Source organism: Athene noctua, chromosome 1, assembly GCF_965140245.1.
Source record: "Athene noctua chromosome 1, bAthNoc1.hap1.1, whole genome shotgun sequence".
Lineage (NCBI taxonomy): Eukaryota > Metazoa > Chordata > Aves > Strigiformes > Strigidae > Athene > Athene noctua.
Genome location: NC_134037.1, coordinates 42,879,351 through 42,902,764, shown reverse-complemented (window position 1 = coordinate 42,902,764; position 23,414 = coordinate 42,879,351). Strand labels below are relative to the sequence as shown.

Genomic DNA, 23,414 nt, shown 5'->3' with positions numbered 1-23,414 from the left:
CATTGGAAAGAGAGGCTCTTTCACATGGCAAAGTTAAACTGTAATTACTGGGTGCAGAGAACATTTTTCTTACAGGAACGAGTGGTGACTGTGGATCATGCCAGACATCCCTGAAGCTGGCATAGCCACAGTTTTAAGAGCAGAGAAGGGAGCTTGCTAAGAAAATAATTCTTTTTTCTGGTTATGGAGTTGGCTTTGATTCTGGCCTCATGTGTGCTGGTTCATACTACCAGTTTGGGTAATAGTTAACTGGGATGGTGACAATACTGATATTAAACAGCTGTTTTCAGGTGGCATGAAACTGAAGAAGAAATTTGTGTAGTGCCTAAGTTTTCTGTTTGAGTTGACCTGTTAGGGAGAGCTAGATAGACAATTAAAATACAGTCTTTGCGGGTTTAGTTAACTTTCATTATGAGGTGATGAACCCTGTTTTACTTTTGTTTCCCATGCCTTTATTTGTTTCACTGTGACATTCAAGAGTTGGTGCAAAATTAACTAAAAAGAAAATACAAGCGGCACTTCAAATTTTGCCCATTAGCTTGCATCAAAACACTAATGTATGTTTGTACGTGACCTGGTGGTAGGCAGCACCAGATAGCAAATGATTTATTGGTATTGGCAATGCTCTCATGAAGCCCAATACGATTCTTTCACTTGCTGGCTTGAGAATGCAAAGTGCTTTTAATTCCCATTCAATTTTTCTCTGCTTCCTCTGTCTTCATATTGCCACCCTTGTAATAAAACTTCAAAGACTTTCTAAAAGTCGCGGTTGAAAGCATGTGTTATCCTAGATCAGGCAGATAAAACCAGTGCTACCTAAGTGCAGTCTCTTCTTAAACCTGGCCAAAATAGTGTGTCTCCTCATATTTTGGGACTGTGGCTGTCCATTTCTCTCTAAAATAGCTGAAGCAGCTAAAAGTGGTGTTCATAAAAATATGAGCTTCCCAAAAAAAGTTGCAAGGTTGATGATACTCATTGGATTGTGTGCTGAACAGAGCTAAAGCTATATGCTTCTGGACATTATTTCTGAATCACAGTTGAGATTACATCTTGTTTAGCATTGTTAAAGGTTCATTTCCTAAGTGTAGCTCTGTAGTCATTTCTTATTTCAAAAGAGCTGTGTAAATTGTTTGCGTGAAGACTTTTTTGTCATTGAAAAGCAAGACTTCCATTTAAATCCACTTCTGCCCCATTCAGAGGAGACAGAATACAGTATTTTGCAAATGCTTCTAATTATTAGTTTCATGTCCAACTATCTACCATAGTTAGGGAGATAAAATCTAATGTCATCTTTAGCCAGTAAATAATTTTCTTATCCCTTTTTATGCCATTTGTTTCATCATTTCTTCTCCACAACTTTGTATTTTGTCTGTCTTCTTGTTTTAAAATCTACCACTGTCTTTATTACTTTCAGTACTCATTGTTCAGAGGGGTCTTCCTCCTTCTCCAAAGTGTATCGAGGTTCTCCTCCTATCTCCATGCCTTGTTTTTAAGAAATAATAGTATGCTGTGTGATCCATGGGTTACTGATATAAGCTGAGAGTTGTGCCTCCGGCAGCACTGCTGATGTACTCCCAACTGCTTGTGGTTGCTCAGTCTGCAGCACCAGGCTGGATTTACTGCCAGGCAAAACACAAAAATCGGAGGCCATATCAGCTCCACAGTACTGGTGGTTTCAGTCTACAAACAAAGACTGATATAGACATGGCTCTTAATTTCTCACCCGTTCAGGGACATAATTCTAATAAGACCATATACCCACCATTAAATGTTTCAGATACTGTCCCCTGAATCTATAAATTACTGGTCCGTTTAGCAGGGCTCTCTGTTCAGTCCCATCCCTGATACCAGGGTGGTACCCACACTGAGCCTGGTGTTCTGGTCCCAGTTGCCTCCTCTCTATTTTCATGCGAATGTAGTAGTGTAATCCTCTTTCTGTTAAAGTCTCACACCTGTTTCTCCCTTTGGTTTCTGGGTTGGGTTTTTTTGGTTTTGTTAGGTTTTTTTTTTTTTCCCTAATGATTTTGATTTTTCAGGGCAGATTCCCTGGCAGAAACAGTGCAGTTCTCTAGCATCACCCTTATCCTGGTAGTGGCAACCACCCTGTTTTGCATCACCTTTTCTTCAGAAAACACCACTAGAGGCAGTTGCAGCCTCACTTGGTATTTCTGTTTAGAAGATGTGAAAATAATTAATGAATCGTTTTGGGGAGGTATGACCTGAGGGACACAGATGTGTGGGAGTGTTTGTTTGTTGAAAGCGTCAGGAGGGGAAATCACTCTTGTTATCCGTGCCAGTGTCGAAAGGTGGGAAATGAGCGTGCTCTGAAGTTTCACTCAAACTTGTTTCTTCTCCTATCTCTCTCTTGATAGAAGATACTTCATTTTGGAAAAGCCCAGGAAGAGGTGAGAAAAGCAGCTCTTAAATTCCCAGGATTTCCTCTGGGGAGAGATCCCACAGGGGAAGGAGGGAACTCTTCTAATAATCTTTGCAGCATTTAATCCCAAGAAAATGCAATAAAATCAGTGCTTTCGCTGAGAGTTGGCAGAGTATTTTTTCCGTAACAAGACCTGGTTTTGGTTTCTTTGTAGTATAGTCTGATTCAGACTGTACTGAGTTGACTAAGGAGAGCAAAATCTGGTTTTGACAGATGTTTCCCGTGATCTGGCGAACACAAACACTCCTGCGAGATAACAGGCAGCTTGTTTACATATGAAATATATTTTTAAAAAATAAAGAAAGAAAGAAAGAACCAACAAAAAGCATACAAACACAAAGCAACATTCGGATCAGTCATTCTGATCAAGGCAGTGTCAATTATTAGGCTGTAAAGGGAACTGATGACTCAACTTAGGCACAGCGCTGCGGCGGTCTCCGATTTTCGGTTTCATAACAGGTTCTTTTCAGGAATGCTTTTCATTCATACCTGAAGTTTAAACAGGTCTCTGGGAGCGTGCATCATTTTGTGATCAGGATGCAAGAGACCGATGTCAGCATCCTCTGAGCGGCTGTGTAGAATTTGAGAGGCATCCCTGTTCCTTGGTGGGATGCCCAGTGGTATAGGAATCCTCTGACCCATCACGTCGCACGCCCGGACCATACCCGCACACCACCAGTGTTGTCAGTCACTATGTTAAATTTATAGATAAGTTCGCATCAATAAAATTGAGAAGCACTTTGATTCAGAAAGTGAAATGTTTTGATCAGATCCCATGCTTAGTAATTCCAGCAAGCGCACTTGTTAAAACGAGTGAGTCAGAAATGGAAATGCAAAGCATTTCTCTCAACGGTGGCCGGAAATTAGCACTGAAAACTGAAACAAAGCCCAGACCGCAGTTTTATCTATTCACTTAACAATTTTAGATCTGCGAAAATCCCTTTTGTCTTTGGGAGACATTTTGATTCCTCTCTTGTAGCGCTGGTACGATCCTTAGGGTGGATGATTAACCATGTCAGGACTGTCTGACGTGTCTTAATGTTTTGGTTTCAAAAAATCAGTTCCCTATAAGTGGCTTCATTGCCTGTGGTGCTGCCTGATTCTGTCACCGTGTGTGGTAGAAGTTGGTAGAAGTATTAGGCAGGATGGGATGTTGCAATATTTGAGGTCATGTAATACTGAGGAAGAAATCCAAGGTAATTGAGTGGAGTCACTCAGCTGCTTATTACCCAATGCACAGGTTATATATGTACGTATATAGGGGTGTTAGAAGTGTGGGAAACGCAAAACAGCGAAAAAACTCTAAAACACACATTTCCTTAACACGTGTTGCCCAGAACAAACACAGGACGAAGTGAAGATCCGGTGATTTGTGTTGCCATGGCACCGAGGAGGAATGCGAAGCAAGGTGGAGGCTGCACGGTCCCATTCTTCCACTTTTCTCAAGGAATATTTGACACAACTATACAGACTTATCTCCTGCTTTTCCGCTTTTCTCAAGGAATGTTTTGTACAACTCTGCAGACATTATCTCCCATTCTTCCTCTTTTCCCACAACATTGCGCGCACATTGCACCAAGGAATGTGCTGTGTCATTACTCAAGAAACAATGGCTTGACCACGGTCCCACCCACTCACACATACATGCTTAGATAAATACTACCCTGAGCTTGTATCTAACTTGGAGGGATGAGAATCCAGTACCAAATTGGAGGGACAGATTGATGGGTTTGTGCTTCTCAGCCCCCCCAGAAGGGATGCCTTTTGGTAAGATTTGTGCCCTCAGCTACACCAGGTGATTACCCAGGAATTAAGTGTGTGATTGCAATTGGTTTTGTCTCTAGTGCTATATAGTCAACCTGCAGTTTGTGCATTTATCGTAGGCAATCTTAAAGAATCTGTAGATGTTGCATAAGAATAAACCATACTGTTTGTAAACCTGACTGGTTCTCTTGAATGCCATCAGACCTACAGCACATGGGCTGTTCATGCATCTGGTGTCAGGCCTATAGTCACGGCAATAATTGGCATACTTATTAAGAGATAAGTCCAGCTGCCTCTAGCCCCTCTAATCTCTGAGGACTGGCTAGAATGCAAGGGAATTCATCTCTTACCAAATTAATTCATCACCTTAAATGCAACAATGGCACACAGGGCTATCTGACTGCTCCAGCAGCAAACACTTATTGGTTTGGGGCTGGCTGTTCCCCAGCTTAGCATGGAGAGGCTGCGGTGGTGACAGCCCGTTGACTTGCAATGACATGGACAGAGAGCAGAGGGGGGTCATGAGCGTTTTGATGTTAGTAGACATGGTCTTGGTGCAAAAAAAAGTAAAAATCGTCATATTGGGTGATAGATAGCAGTGTTCTGGTCCTCATCCTGCATGCAAGATGTTGCTACTTGCTTCTCTACTGCCGTCTGGGCACCTGCTGCTCATCCTTGAGAGTGAGTCTGGATGCTTTGGACTTATTGCATGGCCTTGGACAACATAAGGACTGCTTTCCTGGCAGCTGTTGTGTGGTATGAGGCCCAGAAATGTAAATCATGAGGAGGACAGAGTAATATATATGTTTAAGGGACTTGCAATTCCCATGGCAAGGTTGGTGAAGTAGTGCTCATTTCAAAGAGAAGATGGTCTGGGTGATTTTTCTTAATTACTGTTTGCCTAAATAAATAAATAATGCATATTCATGGCTTTAACTAAAGGAACTCATGTTGAAATGTTTACCTCACCGAAGGATAATTATTAAGGGTGGGGTGCGGAGTGCAGCAATTAATAATAAAACATTTAGATGAGATTACAGAACATTCTGATTGGAATAGTAAACATTATGCTACAAATAAAAGCAAATACATGGAGCTGTCTTGAATTTTTTAAAAAAAACAAACAGCTGTGCTCTCCTAAGAAATGTGCTTAACGGAAGAAGTTTGGGTGAAGGGTCTGTGGTCCTGGACCTCTGTTTCTTCAGTGTAGCATTAGATTTGTTAGTAGGTGCTGCCTCAATTCCAGTCCAGAAAAAAAGACACAAATACTGGCATCCACACAGATCAGTGTGGCAGCAACAATACCCATCAGCACTGCTTTGAGGTGGGTGAGCATTGATTCTTAAACAGAGCTACAGAGGGTGTTTCACCTGTTTATATCAGTGATAAACAAAACCTTTGTGTTGGGAACCTTCTTGACTCCCTTCTCCACTCCATCCATTTCATACAATCTTTTGAATGAAATTCTTTGCTCAGCTGAGAATTTGAAATTTGGACCCATCCTTTCATGTCTTTTGGCTATGGTTCCTTATCTGGTTAATCAGCTAAAAGAGAGCCAGTGATGTGTGCAAAGATTTCTGTGACAGCTGTATACCATTAGGCTGAACAATTAAAAAAAAACCCGTAATTGTAGTTTAGCGCAGTAAATACAGATTGGTCTTTCTGTTTAACATACGGTAGCAAGAGAACTGAGCCTTGGACAAGAGAACTGCTGCTTAACCCCATGCAGGCAAAGCTTGCAGGGATGGTAGAGCTGGTCTGCCTTGTAGCCTTAACCTGCCTCTAGTTCTTTAGGACCAGCAGAGAAGCGCAGTCAAGCAGTGTACCGTATCTGCCCTTGTGTACTGGGTTGGGGATGAAAAAGATGGGCAGAAAGTAGTTAGGAGCACCAAGGCAGCCTGCAGGAGCTGTAGCCTCGGAGCTCCTAGTGCAAACAGCTCTTCTTGCTCACCAAAGTGTCTCCCAGGCAGTCTTGGAGCAGCAGGCTGCTGTCCTCTCCAGACTGTCCTGCTGGCCCTTCTCTAATTCAGGCATCTTTTGGGGCTGAAGTCTTCCAATTCTCCTTCTGTAGACCAAATTGTCCCTTCTAAGGTAGCATCAGAAGTGCTGGGGGCACTCGTCGGCACCTAGCACACCTGGTGTGCTGCTGGCACATGTCCCCTGGATACCCTCTCATCTAGAAACTGAAAAGCGGCTTATCTTTGACTGGAAGTGTGGTTTGACTATGAGATGCTGTGGAGTCTTTGCTCACATCTGTCACTAGTGGAAGTCCCTGACTGTGCTCTGAAACAGAGCAAGATGTCAAGGAATGAGCGCTGGCAGATGGGCTGCCTTGTTCCCAGCACAAGGTTATAGGAATGCCTGGTTGACTTGAGTGCTTGCGAGGCAGCTTCTGGCTGATGAATTTCCTTGGCCAAATTTTCTTTCTCTGCTTCAGTGGGTCAACCTTTTCCCTGACCGAACTGCCTGCTCTGCAGGGTCTGTGAGTGGTGTCTGTACCCCGGAAGATGAGGGTGCTAATGGTGGGACCAGGTGTCCTGTTGGTCCATCTCCCCTGTAGCAGAGGGTTTTATAATCATGGTACATTTTCCCCCTTGAAAAATTCTTTCTGGCTTAGCTTCAGAAGTATTTCTGTGGAGCAGAAGTATCCATCTCCACCTTTTATTAATAAGGGTTGCTGGGACTCTCAGCCACACATCTCCTGGCCAAGCCAGCAGCAGCAAAGCAGCCAGAGCCTCACGCAGTGTTTTGCAGGTTGAGAAGGCACTGCACATGCGGAGTGCACAGCACAGTAAACCCAATATCAGCTCACAACTAATTATCTGTGTATAAAAATTCCCCTGCTCGCCGTTTTGCCGTTAGAAGCTCACTGGTAAGATTTATGACTCTGGCTAAAATGAAGTACCATTTCCTTTTTCTCAGCATTACTGTGCGTGGCCTCTCGGGCTTTTCTTGTTAAACACAGTTGAATTCACCCAACAGAGAATGTATTTTTGAAGCTCTTTCCCATCACGATTCTGCCTTTCTCTTTTTCTGTTTGTTATGACCTGTGAATACAACCCACAAAACGTTTTCAGGTCTTTTGACCATCCCCTGCTTGGTGTGAGGGTGAAGACAGAGAAGTTAAGAGGCAGCTCTTTCACATGAGATGCAGTGTTGGCCCACTCTCAGCCCCACCACAGTTTGAGCAGGCTCATGTTAGACCCATACATCCATTGGCATGGACTCTCTCTTCATAGTTTGATGCACAACTGTTGTATTCAGCATTTGTATGAGCTAAAGGATAATTCCTTCACTTCCTGCTAGAGCAGGCTGTATTTCTCCTGCCCTCATGTTGCTCATGTATGTCCTCATTTCACAAGCTGATGAAAATGAGACCTCTGACTGAACTTTCTGAACTGACAAATTCATCACTGACTTCACCCTGATCTGAAATCACCTGAAAATTAGTTTGTCTGATGTTGTAAGAGGGTAGGGTTTTTTTTCTGAGTACAGGGAAAAAAAGGGAGCAATGTTGAGCTGCTGCCATCTCTCCCAGTCGCAGTTAGACATAGTTATTTTTGTATTAGAGCTTGGAGGAAAACCGGTGGAGATGCCAGATAAACCTTCCCAAAAAAAACATTTGTGTTAATACTTAAATATTGTTCATCTTTCACAGCATTTACTTATCTGTTTCCCACATGCTGAACCTTATGGGGAGTTTTTGTAGTTGACTGTGGCCCATTCTTTCATTCTGTATGTTAACTGTTGTCTTGATTTGCATTTTTTAAAAGAAACTGGCAGGAAAAGTCTGACTGATAATTGTTCAACGTAGGAACATCCTTTCGGCAGGACAGGCATATGTTCTTGTGGTGCATGTGCCTTGGGGCAGGAGTCCCAGAGCACAAACCCAGTGAGCTGCATCACTTTGTGCCGCCCTGGGAAGCGTCCTTACCCAAGAGACCCAGCACTGGCTAGTCTGGTATTGTCTTCCGATATGCCAGGCTCAGGGACAACAATTTCGTCCTCATCAGAGAACCATCTTATTTTCTCCTGTTTGCATGTGTGTTAACCAAAATCTCCTATCCTTAAGGAGAAATAAGCCAGATACCTGAATTTTCATAAGATCTGACACAAAGTATTAGGCTGTGACTTCTGCTGTGTATTGGCTTTACTGCATGGGGCATAAATATCTCGTGTGTCATTTGATAATGTTGTTGTGCGGGGGTCTTTCTCACAGCATATATTAACTTTCCTTTTACACTTAGCCATTCTTTCATGAGTCATACCACCAAGATAAAATATTTTCGATGGTGGCTTTATTTTAAGTATATTACAATGATAAAGTCATTCAGATTTTACATAAAAAGATTTACAAGTTCCTGTGATGATGCTCTTGAACTGTCTCCCGCCTTTCCTAACCCAGCCTGCTTGATGTGTCACAGTTAACTGCAATCAGAGGACAAAAGGGAGTGGAAAGTTCCCCCCACGCACATCCCCCAGCTCCTCTGAGGGTTTTCCGTGTAAGACCAGTTGGTGGTGTTAAGTGTAGCTGGGGAAAATCCAGTTTGCAGACCCTGGAGCACTCCCCTGGCCAGCACAGGGCAGCAGCAACTGCCTTCCCCTTCAGTTAGTCACCGGCAGTTACCTTGCTGCTTCTCCCGATGACTTCAGTCGTGGTTTCTAGCCAGACTGATTCCTCACGTGGTTTTGCCACTATCTGAACGAACAGCTCAATCTCATCTCCGCTGACGGTTGACACAGCTCACCCAGATAGGGACACACTGCAGAGCCAGTCCTTGCGGTCCTGGGTGGGTACCCCCCTGCTTCTGGTCCACACCTCCCCGGTTGTGGTGGTCTTCTGCATCCCACCTCTGGGCACCGGGGAAGAAGCTGCTCTGCCTTTGAAGTCCTGGTTTTGGCTGCCCCTGGCCAAAACAGTGCATGTGAGCACAAGCAGAAGTGATGGATGAGCATGTTCTTTCTCTTTGGAAGAACTGGGCAGGTTATAAGGAGAAAATGAAATGCACTGGTAGTGAAGCAGGCCATGCATTTTTTCTGACATAGGTATCGATATCATCTTGGGTTTAATTTACAGATTTCAGGGAGAGATCCTGCGCTAGATGTCAGGAGCACTGCAAATGCCTTCTCAGCCTCAGGCAATCCTTCAAGCAGTTGCAAGCTACAAATGTTCCAATGAAGCTGTTTCAACCAGAAAGAAATATTCTTCAGCTTCACTCAGAAACACACACATTGTAAAGAAAACACATTTGCTAATCTGTGATGATATTGCACGTAACAGACTGGGATCCTTGACTTCATTGGGACTAATTTCTGCACACATTTGTGTAAGAAGCATTGCACTCCACCAAGTGAGGCATCACTTCAGAAAACACCAGCTCTGTTAGCACATCTATGCTCACTTCTCCCTGCTCGCTGGTGCACAGCCTTCCTTAAGTATTTTTTTTCTCCTGTCCGTGTCTGTGAGTTCACCAACTCATCTTGTCATGTGTGTTCGTTTTACTTACTCCTAATTTTACGCACCCATTGTTAACATTGCTGTGTTTCCTAAACCCACGATGTATCTGTTGCTCACCTCCCTCATTGCCCACCCAGCTTCTCTGGTTGTCTTGAGCATGATTACATGATTTTCTGTGTCTGAAACATCTTTCATGCTAACTGGAGTAATACCCAGGTACATTCATCATGTTCTCAAATTGTGTTTCTTGGTTTGTTCATTGCAAACTGAAGAACTTAACAGTTTTCTTTCTCTTAAACATCAAAGCTCTTTGAAATGCACTCTCCATATAACAGAAGTCCAAGCTAGAAAGTATTTTCTTGAAGTAAATACTTCTTTAGCTTCATGCTTCTTCTGGCAGTTGTGGTGTCTGATGCATCTTCCTTTACATTTGCATTCTTCAGTGCTAACTTGAGCCACCAAGCAGTACTGGAAGTCCTCAGAAAGGGGAAAAAATGGTAACCTGGTTTAAAAATGTACAACAGGTTGTTAAACAGTGTAAATTAAAAAAAAGCAAACAATGTTCGGTTTGAAGTATTGTTATTTTTCTAGCTTTCTCTGCAGCTGCAAAGGCAGATGCTTCTTTTTAAAATAAAGATAAGGTTTCCTTGCACCTGCCATGACTCCAGGAGCTGGATCTTCAAGTTGACATGGAACAATGATTTGGTGGCCTCTCATGATCCTGTAACTGATTGCCCAGGTATGCAGGTCTGTGCTGAGAGCTGAGGCCTCGATGTGACCAAGCTTTGGAGTGGAGAGTACATCTTCCCCTGCCTAAGATCCAGCTCTTCCCATGCTGTAAACCTGGCCGGTCACCATGTTAAAATGATGAAACTCCTCTTCAAGTAGATGCACTGTTGGCTCTTCATTTTATATAAGTTCAGTTTTCCTCCAGTCCTTGTAAGATTACAGCTGTAGTGACAGTTTTGCTTTTAATAATTCACCTGTTTCAGAAAGAAAATTCTTTTATTGAATGGAAAGCATGAAGAAACCCTTGTGTTGAGCGTAGGCGGGGGGTTAGGTTTCATTCTACCCTAAGCTGACCCCTGAGCAGAGAGATTCCTGCTTTCATGTTTTAGATCATGTGTAAAACCTGATGCTGGCTGGATCATCTCACGTAGGGCAAGAATATCTAGGGAACATGGGGCGCGATACAGTGAGACATTTGCAGAAGGGTATGAAATGTTTGGGATGCACCCTCATGCTTTCTACAGCAGTGACCATCAATCACACCTCAGAAAAGCGTGGCACTGAAAGTCTCTTCCCCCCCCCCTTTTTTTTTTTCTTGTTTCCCTGTTCCCCACTTCTGTTTATTCCCCTTTCCTTCTGATTTGCTGTGGCAAGTGCAATTTTAGCTCAGAAAACTAACCTGTCCTTGAAAACACAGAGCCTTCCCTGGTTTTATTCCTTTGGCCATTGAGTAAGCAACAGTTATTTTTGTTCTACCAGTGATTTACGACTGAACAGATTTGGAGTTTATATTTTTAGTTTTATAGGCAATCTAGATAATGTATATTTGTGATCATAAATATTTGGTCCTCTTAACAGTCTGCCAATGAATGTTGTGCTCAGTTGGAGAAAATTATATAAACTGAAGAGACACAAGCATTGTGTTATTAGCGTAGCCTCATGATTCTTTTCAAACACCCATATAGATAATCCTTAAAGGTAGCAGTATTTTGAGCATCTTTTGGTAAATCATCTAGGGGGATGCCATCCAGAAGAAATAACCTACTTTTTATAAGTGATCCAGTTCTCTAAAAGGCTTGGAGTAAAATGCTTTAGCATCAGTGCTCAGAAAGTATTGAAATTTTTTTACCAGGAACTGCATATTTATAAAAACCAGCTAAACTGATTTCATTTGCACTGCTTTTTGTTGTTTTTTGACTTTTTTATGGTGTCAATAGACATTTATTGAGAAACCAGAAGTTTTTACAGAAGAGTTAATTTTGCAAATTTCAGAAAAATAAGAGTAGTTTTTAAGAAAACCCTAAACTTCTGGTTTTTACTTTCCTTTCCCTCACCTTTCCCTTTTTCTAACTTTAGTTTGTGGTAATTCTGCAGACACAGCCCTTGCAGTGATACTGGGAAGATAGATACATGCCACTGCTTGTACTACTGCTGTCCCCTTCTGTTCAAAAGAAAATCGTCTTCCTTTCCATTCCCAACTGCCAGTTTTATTCAAGTAAATAGTAGTTAGGCATTCAAATATTTTTTCCAGGAAAAGTGTTGGACACTGACAACTTGAAAACTTCAACTTGAAAATCCTTGTAACTTAAAACTGATTACTTCTCCTTCCACAAGTATTTCCTTCCCACCGTCCTCCCAACCACGTGGGACTGCTTCCTTGATAGATGGGGGAAGCCCTTTTGGAGTCAGTGGAGACTGGGCGTTGGGTGAGATCTGGGCTGTGGGGGGAAGCCAGAGCTCGGCTGCTGGGGGGTTCAGCCCTTCTTCCAGCCCCCCAGCCCCAGCTCTGCTTTCAGCAGCCGTCCCCATCCCAGAGTGCCTCTCCCCAGGGACTGAGCCCCAAGCCTCTTGCACGACAGTGGCAGCACAATGAGTTTGCTGTGGGCGCACAAACGTTTTATACCCTCTTCAGTTTTCTTTTGACGCAGTCTAGCATGGCAGGTAGCTTTGCTTTAGGGTGGATGGAGGAGTATGACATACGCTGTCTTAACTGTGGATATTGAACCACTCCGATGGTATTTGTTCTCTGAAGCTCCCAGAACAAATTGGAAACAAAGGGACAAACTTGACGTTCCTAACTTAAATTTGTTGATAAAATCAAAGAAAAGCTTTGACAAAAGCCAGTATTGTTATTTAAAGTCCGTTAAATCATTCTGCTGGTTTTGTTGGGACACCTTTCTGGTGTGATGTGCAGTTTCATAGAATGACAGAAACCATCGAGCTTTAAAGCTCATCTAGTCCAAACACCTTGCCATGGGCAGGGACACCTTCCACTAGACCAGGCTGCTCAGAGCCCCGTCCAACCTGGCCTTGAACACTGCCAGGGAGGGGGCAGCCACAGCTTCTCTGGGCAACCTGTGCCAGTGTCTCACCACCCTCACAGTAAAGAATTTCTTAGTATGTATGCATAAGTATGCACATACATGTGGTATGATCTGATAGAACAATCACAGAAGCATTAGTTTATCTGTTCTGTAATTCTTCTCAGGGGCCTCATAATGTCTGAGTGCCATACATATGCAAGAAAAACATAGTCTTTGTTCTAAGATGTCTACAACTTAAAGGTATGAGGAGGTATGTAGTAGGAATAATGTAATTGTCATGTTTCACATAAAGAACTTCTGTGTTTATAAAAAAGGGCCCTCAAACTGTTTTTAGAATGGGGGGGGGGGGGGGTGTTGAAGAAAGGAGGGGTTTTGTGAAGATTTGGTGCTTGAATATTTTAATGCCCTTATTTTATTTTCTTTTAGGTTGCTATTGACTGAGTTGCCAGAACATTGCCCTACAAAGCTTTGGAGGGCCACTTCTTAATGGATTGCTGCAGCCTCTTAATTTCTCCATTGATCCTGTTCCCTGCATCGTGAGAACATTTTAGCCAGCACAGAAACTAGAAAAGTTACATGTAAGTCATGATTCAAGTTCCTTTCTATTTAAAGAAAAAAAAAAAAAGGTCTTGTGGAGGCAGTAAACATACTACTTCAGAAAAATACTGTAAAAGCTGTAATTCAACAGCAAACATTAGGTGGTGAATAAATTGTTATTGAAGTAGTTACTTGCTTTTTTAACCTAAATGGTGATTGTCATTTTGAAGGCTTTTCTAAGTGTTCTGCTACTATAGTGAACCCTAGCAAGAAGTACTTAAAATAGCTCTCTTCACCCCATCCCCCTAACTCCACTTTGTTTTTCTTCACAACCAGGTAAGTATGTGTACACTTACCTCACTGTGCTGTGCCGAAGCCGCACGTGCTCCACGTGAGTTTGGAGGCCATCCATTGCAAAGCAGGACTGCAGGCATCCCTGTATTTTTCCCATCATAAAACCCATATCCTCCTCCTTTGGGGTTTCCAGAATACTTCCCTTGGAGGAGCCCTGACGCTTCTTCTCCTTCCAGTGTGCTACCCCGAAAGGCTCTTCAAGCATCAGTAGTATCTTCGTTGCCACCTCCAGCTCCTTCCAGGTGGAATTAGCTGCTCCACTTGGGCGTAGGAGGGTGGGGACAGCCATGCACAGATCTGCTAGGGACAGAGGGGATCAGGGGGGCTGCAGACCCTTTCCTACCTCCTCAGTCTGGGTAGTAGCTCCTGGTGAGTGTTGTGTGCTTTGATTTTTCCTCCCAAGACAGGGAGGAAAAGACATTTCATCCCCCACTGTGACTAAATCCTCCTCTGAAACCTCTCATAGCATCGGCCTGGCGTGGAATCGGTGGGCCATTCTAGAGGGGAGAGATTGGTTTGATGCTTTTTAACTTATCAGTGGTTCTAACCCCAATTCTGGGATGGATCTGCAGGTAGAAGCAGCCTCTGGACAGTTTTAATGATGTCATGGATGGGGTGGTCTGTGCCATCCAGAGGGTGGGACACCCCAAAGCTGCCAAGTTTGGAAAAAGGCTTGAGCACACTTTATTGCATTAATTTTTTTAAAATAAAATCAATACAATCTTGTGGTTAGAAGGTTTTTATCTTTCAGATGGTGGTACAGAGCAGCTTGGCAAAAGGCCACCTGAGGCAGAGATAATACAAAATTGTGGTTCACAGTGTGGCACTGTGCATGTTCCTGCCCTTGTTCATTCACTGCAGTAACAAATTCATACAACGCAGTTTAACGATCAGTCAGGACAGGACAGTGAAGCTGACCACAGCACTCATTGCTGGTCAGGTTTTCTTGAATGCTTACTAACACCATTTTTATTCTTAGGAACAGATTTGTAATACTGCTTTTAAGAAAACATTGTATTTTGCAACTGAAGAGTTTATATTAGAAATACACCTTCATTTGAGGTTCACTACTTGCTTATGTGACACTAAAAGTATTATTTAAAACAAGAGAAGTCTATTGGAAAAGGATGGCAGAAGTTTTTAATCCATATGGAAATTAAGTTTTTAAAGAGAGGAGAAGTTTTCTTCTGGTGTGATGAATGTCAGCAAAAATAATAGTGAAGTAGTAGGCAATGCGTAAAGGCTGTGTAGTAACAGAATTCACTGTCAAAGAGGCCTTACAAGGTGTTGGTTTGATTTGTTTTCCGAAAAAGGGAGAGAGGGTTGCCATTTCATCTGGGCTTGGCAATATATGGTGCAGTTATTAATCAAACCCCCGATAGAATCATCTGACTACAGGAGAATTTTGAATCTGGCTTGAAACTTGTTTCTAGTGCTTGTCTTAAGGGAAGAAAACTTGAAAATATGAGTTGTAACAGCAAGGCAGGCAGAAGGAACTCGTTCATTAGTCCTACTCAGCACCATTCCTATGAGGTTTGGAAACCTTATTCACAATTTTTTGCAGGCTTTTCTCATGATGTTCGAAAAGCTTATCATTAGGCATCTTGCAAATTCACTCTTAAAAACCCTTTCAGAGGAACCAGCTTTAAAAATGGCATCCTTCTTAGGGGACTTGAAAAAGCAGCCAAAAACTGAATGGACATAAATGGAAAAAACCTCTCTCATTCCAAAAATTGCATAGCAAGTTTTGTCTTGATGCTTCTTGTGCTGCAAATAATCAGAAGTCTTCATTTCCAGCAGTTAAATGAGGTCTGAGGGCCAAATAAACTTGAAAACGAGTGAAAGCGTATAGGAGCCATTGTCATATACGTAGTTTCCTTACTTTTTTCCTTTTTTTTTTCTTTTCCCTTCCCTGTTTTTCTTTTTCTTCTGTGGCCGTGTACTCGAGATATGCCAGCCTTTTAAAACACGGTATGTGCTCTAACTCCTAGAAAACAGGAGGTTGTTGGCCAGTGTTGTGCCCGTTGTGCATGCAGGTCTGTGCCGGCAGAGGTAGATGCGAGGGCAAGCTGCAGGCTGCTTACTTAATTTCTCAGTGTTTTCCACTGTTTGGCTTTTTTTGATAACAAACTCTGCTTGTAACAATTACCTTGTTACAGCAATTCCCATAGAAAGAAACAAACTTCCCTTTGTTAATTAGCCCTGCTGAAAAGAACAGTTCTACAAGGTTGACCCAGCTGTAACAACTGTATTCTTCTTGCTTTTCCCAGGGTGCAGTGAATTTTGTAAACAAGTATACCTTCCCCCCTTTCCATTTATTATTTAGTATTTATAATACTACTAGAATGCTGCTGATGTGATCGCCTTCAAAATAGTACGTATTCATGTTTGAATTCAAAGCAGAAGGTATCTTCCTTGTTCTGACGGAGCAGATTGCAAAACCCTGTTATGGTGCATGTGCTGAGATTAAAAAAAACCAACACATTTCTCCAGATCCCCTTGGGAATTAATCCTGAGCAGGTTAGACCACATGTATTCTAATGAGGGAGTACAGGAATTAGGGAGAAGCTGTGCTGTTCACTGAGCGACTCACAGTTCATTATCCCAAACGGTTGGTAATGGCAGAGTACATATGGGGCTGGGCTTGGGCGCTGGGGACGTGGCCATGCCCTGGAGCAGATGCTAGGGCTGGGCTGCTGGCATCCCAGCAGAGACGAGTGGCAATTCCTAGCAATTTCCACACTCTGTTCATGTTTCTCGCTTTGTTTACACCTGCGTGTTTTCCTTTTAAAGGAGCAAAAATAACATCCCAATCAATGGCATTCTGTGCCTGATAAATTGTCCTAATATGTACTGCTTATGCAGTGTTGAGAATTCAGCAAGGACCTTTAAGTGCTTTGTTCAGGAAAATAAAAAAAGCAACCCAAAACTCAAAAACCTCTGCACACAGATTTTGTATTTTCTAGGTAAGAGTTATTCAGAATATTTCAACATTTTTTAAAAAAGATTTCTTGAAATCTGTCCTACGACCATCTGTAGGCAGATGTAAATAATGTAAAATTTTAAGATGCAGATTTTGGTGATTAAATGTCTGTCACCCGCCTACCATCACAGCTTGGGAAAAATGTATCTTTTTTAAAATCTTCACTGAAAGGTCAGGTAACTTGACTGAATTAAGAAGGAAATCAAGTTCTGAAGACAAAGTTGCATCCTTTTGAACACTGACTTACCAAACACTCGTAACTCTTGCTACCAAACCCACTTTCCAAGCGCCGTGGCTGTACCTGAGGACATGGGTGGTTTTGTCCTACTGGATTTTGATGTGAGATGTGGCTGTGTCTGGATTTTATGATTTTTCTGGTGTGTTTTCTTGTTGGAGTGCTGGTTTTATAGTGGAGAAGGCATTTTCTTACCCATTTTATGGTACTGGCATACCTTGTGCACCATCACATGGGACATCTCCTGCCCCAGGGAGCTTCATGACCTCCTGTGGCATCCTGTCGTGGGCATCGTGTTCACAACTGCCAAAAATTATTTTCCTGTGATGTAGGAGAAATCTTCTTTGCCACTAATTAATCTGGTTAATCCTGCTGCCCCCCTGTTGAGAATGCATAAAGCCACTGACCACTGCCGACACTGCCTCGGTCCCTCAGCATGATCAGGTGCTCCTCAGCACCATCAGTGCCTCTGTACCCAAGGCAGGCTGCACCCCCAGACTGGGTGTGTGGGGACAGCTTTTGATGTGTTTGCTGCAAATGTAACTGTTGATTAAATAGATTTTTAAATTTATATATACGTATGTGAATATATATAAAAATAAGGTATATGTATTTATATATAATAACTCTCTCTCTGTAAGTATATAGTTTTAAAAAAAAAATTAAAATGTGTATGTGGACAATTTTATTCAGTATGGTCTGAAAAGCCCTGGCGTAGCTTCACACACAGCGGCTGTACGTGCACCCGTGTGTGGGCAGTGAGGTGACATCCCTCTCTGGGTGTTTCTGACCAAACGCCCTGTGCCAGAGGCGTCCCCAGCTGAGTACCCACGGCGACTGCGGGCCATATGGCCATGACGAGCATTCTGCTTGTGTTTAGCTGGTACAGCGGAGGAGGACGATGGTGTTTGTTGCAGTGTGGCACACCGTATGAAACTAAATTATTCTGGCACCTCTCCCCTTTGCTGCCATTGACCACTGGTTGGTTTGTTCATCACCCCAGCGGTGCGACAGGCTGCGTGGGCGCATGGTGTCATTCATCTGTTTACTCGGTGTTTCCCACGTGGCTGCCGTGTTGTGGAGAGGACTTTTATTTTTCGCTGTAGCAGGTGACAGCCCGTGTGCATGCGTGTGTCAACCCTAGGGACTGAGTCACAGCTCTCCCTCTGCCCAGGGACAGTGCACTTCCCCTTACCCGAGGGGTCAGGCGAGATGCCAGCCCATCTCCACAGGACAGCTTACCTGCCCGCATGTTGCTTTATTTTTTATTTTTTTTTTTACAGAAAAGACTGAGAGATGGTGACGGCAAGACCAACTTTCTCTGTAACCCAAACCAGTGAAAAGTAAAATCCATCTCACCACATCAGTTTTGTTTTCACTGCTGGTTCAACCTATCCTCTCCCTCTGGCAGAGCCCTGCACAGTCATTCAGCGCCCGGCTTGGGGGTGGTGTGGTTGTTAGCTCAGTGGTGTATGACCCATTTATTTTCATAATACTTAGATACCCACTCTTCTGCTGTGTTCAGCACACGGGTCCTACAACCTAAATCCATGCCAGAAAAGCACACACCTGATTTCAGCAGTCTGCGCAGAGAGCAGCTGACTCTGCGCTCAGCTTGCCAGGGACTGTGGGAAGGCGATGGGCTGTTGGGTCTAGCTGACAGTTAATGAGTGAGTACAGGTAAAGCTACATTTTTCTGGAGCTGGCACTTCATCTTAGATTATTTTGTTTAGTATCAATTGCTAGCTTAAGGGACGTGTTTCCTGTTATGATTTGCAAAGAGTTGAGAAGTAAAAGTGTTGTAGTAGATGCTTTCCTGGCTATAATCACTTGCAGTTTTAGAGATGGCAAGGTAATTAATGACATGAGATTTTTCACTCTTCTCCCCATCCGCAGACGTGGCATTAGCTATACTGTTGTTGAGTCTGGTCTTAAGACAGACCTTTTTTCTTTCTTTTTTACTCAGCTAATTGAGTTAGCTTTCTGCGTTTTTCAGATGATAATTAGGTTCATGCTTGTGTTGCTTTTGGTAGATGGAAAGAATCAGGCATAGGACAGGCAGGAGAGTAAACAGCATCGCGGACAACTTGGGAGTTTTAGGTATAATATTAAAGAGTAATTTGCAAAACGACTTGAAGTGGATTTAAACACAATGAAATCATCCTTGACAGCAATTTGTTTGAAGTTCTTGTACTATTATGAGTGTAAAGGGATTTTTTTTAAATTGCTGGTGTCTGGGTAGAGTATTCAGCATAATTTCTCACAGGTACGTGAAGCATTAACTCCTTGTGCCTCAGTAGTTTGGGCAGTGGGGGGAGAAACAGAGTTAGGGAGAGACGCCTCCTCCATTTCATCATTTTAAAATCGGTCAGTGGTCAGCAAACTTAGAGAAGGACTCTACCAGAAAACTGGGAGAAAACAATTAATCAAATGTATGAAAATCCAGCAGGAACCTGGACAGTAGATACACACTGCATGCAAATATCTGTCCTTGATGTTTAAAAGAATGTAATGGCACTCTAAATACAAACTGGAAAAAAAGTAACAGCAATTAGCTAGTTTGCATCCCCTGTTCAGATGAGCTGGGGTTTTTGCATTTATATACTTTTGCTGTAGGTGTTGGAAGTGTGGGTGGCCATGAAAAAGCGGTGGTTACAATAAGATTTTCCATTTATTGCCCTTTGTGTACAACTAAAAATAAGATTCAAATGCTTCAGCATCTGTAGAGCAAGCATAATCCTTCTCTTAGTTCTGATGACTGGCTCGCCTGCAGCTTTGGCTCTGTCTGGTGAGTCCTAGGCTTAAATGATTGTAAATGGGTCTGTGTTGGAAGGAGAGGCAGTTTACTTGCGGTGTGGTCTAGCTATGTTAATTCATCAACTTCTTATTTAAGAAAAAAAAAAAAAAGGAGTTAGGCTTAGTACATAAGAAAGAGGTGGTGATGAAAGAATTTTGGAAGCAGAATTGTTCTGCTCTCTGGAAAAAGCAGCTTTGGAGAGAACTGAAAGATTTTTAAAATCAGCCCTCCAAAACTTCACTGGTGTAACTTGAACTGTTGATCCAGAACTTCATCTTCTGGCAAAGAAAAAGAAAACAAAAAAAAAAGGAAATCTATACAAATCTGCTGAGCATCAAGAAACAAATTCTCAGGGTTAACTTCTAGCATGTAAAATCCTTTTGGTTTGGTTTTTAGGGTGACAGTATTGAAATATGCTGTCTCAGTAGCTTTTCCAGGTAGTTGCACTGGTTAGGAATCCGCTAAATTAGTTGTAATATCTTGAGCTACTAAATCTGTTCTGACCACATTAATTGATATGTCAGCTTGTGGCCAAGAGAAACACTAAAGAGAGATGTTGTCAGCGTATGCAGGGAAATTCGTAACTTCATGGTGTCAGGTTTGGTGCTGTCCCAGCTTCACTCATTAAGTAGCCGTGGCATTTCCAGAGAATGAGTGTCTGTGCATGTCAAGCTTCTCTGTTTGATGTCATTCTTGCGATGGATGAGTAGAGAGAACATCTACCCAAGAGCTGCAGAACCAAAGGTAGAGGCTGAAAACTTGCTTTCTACTGCATGTCAGCTTGAACTTCACTGCTTTCTTGTTGCTTTGTGACCTTTCCAGGTTTTCCAGGCTTGGCAGGGTAGCAGAGGTGTTGGGTCTTGAGAATCGGGCTGTGTAAGACAATAGGTTTTCACTCTGAGTAATGCTGCGTGGCACGGAGGATGTGGGGTGCTGGGGGCACTTAGAGGCACACGTGCTTGTTCCAAGGAATAGCCATGCTGTCGGTGGTGAGTCTCTTATTATGCAGTATGAAATACCTTTAAATTAGCTTGGTGTAACCCTCCCCCTCTTCTTAGGAGAGCTCAGTGCCTGTTGATGCTGCCTTACTTTTGCGTTTTTGCTAAAACACGCGTTTCTGCATTTACATCTGTGCGCGTGGTTTGGACTGGCTCCTGCCTTGATACAAAGTACAAAAGGCGAGAGAGCTAATGCAGTAGTCAAGGTTTTAAATACCTCAGGCGGGAATGGGCAAAACTTCACCAATAATTAGTTTCTGTGGTGGTGGTTGCTGCAGGGAATTGCATTACATCTGTTCTGATTGCCTGCATGTCTCAGTCCTGTTAGGCGACCAGATGCTGACGAGCGGGGTAAACATTTGTCATTTTTTGGCTGGAATTTTTTCTTTTTGGTACAGATGTAGCGGTGGGTTTTTTCTTCTCCCCCCTCCTTCCCCCCCCACTTCTTTCTACTGCTTCGCCTGATGCAGATGAGTTCAAACCTGATGGCTTTGAAGATAACGGCAGGAGAGAGTGCGTCATGCAACGATGGCACTCACACGCCGCTCACTGCTGCCGTGCTTTCCAGCTGGATGAGGCACCCTGGTCTTTTCCAGGGGTATCGCCGCACAGGCTATTTTTAGAGATGGCACATAGGACGCGTTGTGCAACTATCAGTACCCACTGCTGGGCTCTTCATTTTTTCCCTTGTATGGTGATGAGGTTTTTAAGGTGTTTACCTTTCTCTTGAAGAGGTAGATGGATCTCTTTTTGATTCTTTTAACCACTTGCAGTGCTGCTCTGTCTGTGGAGTTGTGTTTTCTTTACACAATCTGATGGGAACAGTCCTTCACGTGGCTGATAAATTAGGATTAATATAAGTGACCGAAGCAATGTGATTGAGATTTTCAGCTGAAGAGCTGTAACAACTTGTTGGGTTGCATAGCAGAAGATCTGTTACTTCAGGAAACCCCCAGGTGGTTGTTGTTTTTTTTTTTTAACTTTCCCACAGCAAGCAAGCTGCACTCAGACATTTTTACAGTTGTCATAAACTCCTTCCATGGGTCTCAGTTTCTGGAATCCTTTAAAATCCACCTCGGCTGTCCTTTCTCCCTGTGATGTACAGGAGGTCCTGTGAGACAGCGGTGGCAGATCCTGGTCAGCCGATGATCCCCTCCCGCGCACCCCAGGGGAACAGCAGATGCTTAGGGATGCGGTGCAGCCTCCCCATAGGAGCAGAGCTGGACATAGCAGTTGAGTTGTGGCTTACGCCTGTTGCTTGCTGGAGGAACAGAGCTGGATGGTCACAGGTTTCTTACTGCATTGCTCTAATAATGCAAAAACATTAGCAATGGAGATTTGCTGTAATGATGTATTTTAAGTGCATCTCTGCTCTGCCAGCTTCACTTTTAATGCTCTCCGTTAAGGAATGTTTTGGAGGTTGCTGCTAATGGATGAATCTCCCGGAAAATTGGAATTTTCAAATAAGATTGACACTTCGGAGTGAGAAATATAAATCTAATGAGAGTATTTCAGCAGAGGTTTGTAATTAGGAATGAATGGAGGGAATTTGTACGCGCAGTCCGCAAAAGGGCACAATGGAAGGTGAAATTGCACCCTCTGTGCTGAATGAGGAATGAAAGCCAATGTATCAGTGTCATGGCATGACAGTGTAGGGTATAAATGATACTGTCACTGAGTGCTGCAGAAGGTATCAAGGGAATTCCACTCCAGTAAATTACATTACTTAGACAGACCTGAAGGCATTGTGTCTGAATGATCGGAGGAAAAAAAGGTTGTCAGCACAAAGCAGAAGATATTATAGAACAACTGGCTGCAGGGTTGGAAAGCAGTGTTTTTCTGATGTTTACCATGCAAAGCTCTTCAGATGCTTTTTAAATTTTTTTAGGTTGAATTGCAAATGTATTGATGAAGCAGTAGTATTTTTTGAGATGGTGTTTGGAGTGGATACCAGCCTGCAGCTAAAAGTTAAGCATGCACAACTCCCACTTTTTCAGTAGGAATTGGGACTCCTTCAGACTTAGGAAAAATCTGGTCATGTGTTCCCAGCTGAAGCAGTGATCTTTATGGATTGCTTCATTTGGCTGAGGACTTGCTTTTTGGACTGGATTTTGCTTATGGGGTAATTCTAGCATAGGTTTGTGGGGAGAGGAAGGTTGTTACATTTCTCGCTAGCAGTGTCTGGGGCTAGATTATGGTAAGTAGCGCAATTCATGGGACACAGACTGTATGGTCTCATTTAGAAGAACACAGACAGCATGGTGAGGTCTGTGATGCAGGCAGCTGGGAGCATGATGTCACGGGGACAGTGCGGCAAAAATCCAGAGAATTCATCCCTTTCAGCAAGCATGCACTGCTGCATCATATGTTTTGCTCACACTGTTTTGCTCGTTACCCACCCAAACCCACTGCTAATGCTGCCTTGCTTCCCCCAGCCATAGTGATAATGTTGAGTGGAATAGTTATTTCTCATCTTTGTTTTTCTCTGTAATGACCTATTACATCCACCCTCACATGGGCGGTACCTCAGAGACAGGGTTTAGCTGCTTCTCTGTCTCTGACCTTACACGCAGACAACACCTACAAGCTCCTGTCATTTCCTAGTTTGCTCGTGGGTGAGACAGCCCAGCTTCCACAGTTTCCCCAAACTGCCACTTGATGATAAAACAGCTTCTCCCCAAAGATGCTACGTTTCATTCCTGTGGCACATAATAAGCCCTGCCTGCCTTAGGGCTTCTTGTAAAACTTCAGCAGACATTGTGCTGCTTAAAAACATATTTTTCCACTTGCCTACTCAT

At 43.0% G+C, this 23,414-nt stretch overlaps 1 protein-coding gene across 2 annotated transcripts in view; it reads left to right on the top strand.

The window, feature by feature from the left end:
- The window catches only part of BACH2 (BTB domain and CNC homolog 2), a 194,616-nt gene that overhangs the window by 94,104 nt on the left and 77,098 nt on the right, over window positions 1–23,414 (top strand). For both annotated transcript variants that reach the window (XM_074896043.1, XM_074896044.1), the window contains one exon: window positions 13,139–13,290. The gene's annotated coding sequence lies outside the window, so the exon portion shown is untranslated. The remainder of the gene's footprint in view (window positions 1–13,138; window positions 13,291–23,414) is intronic.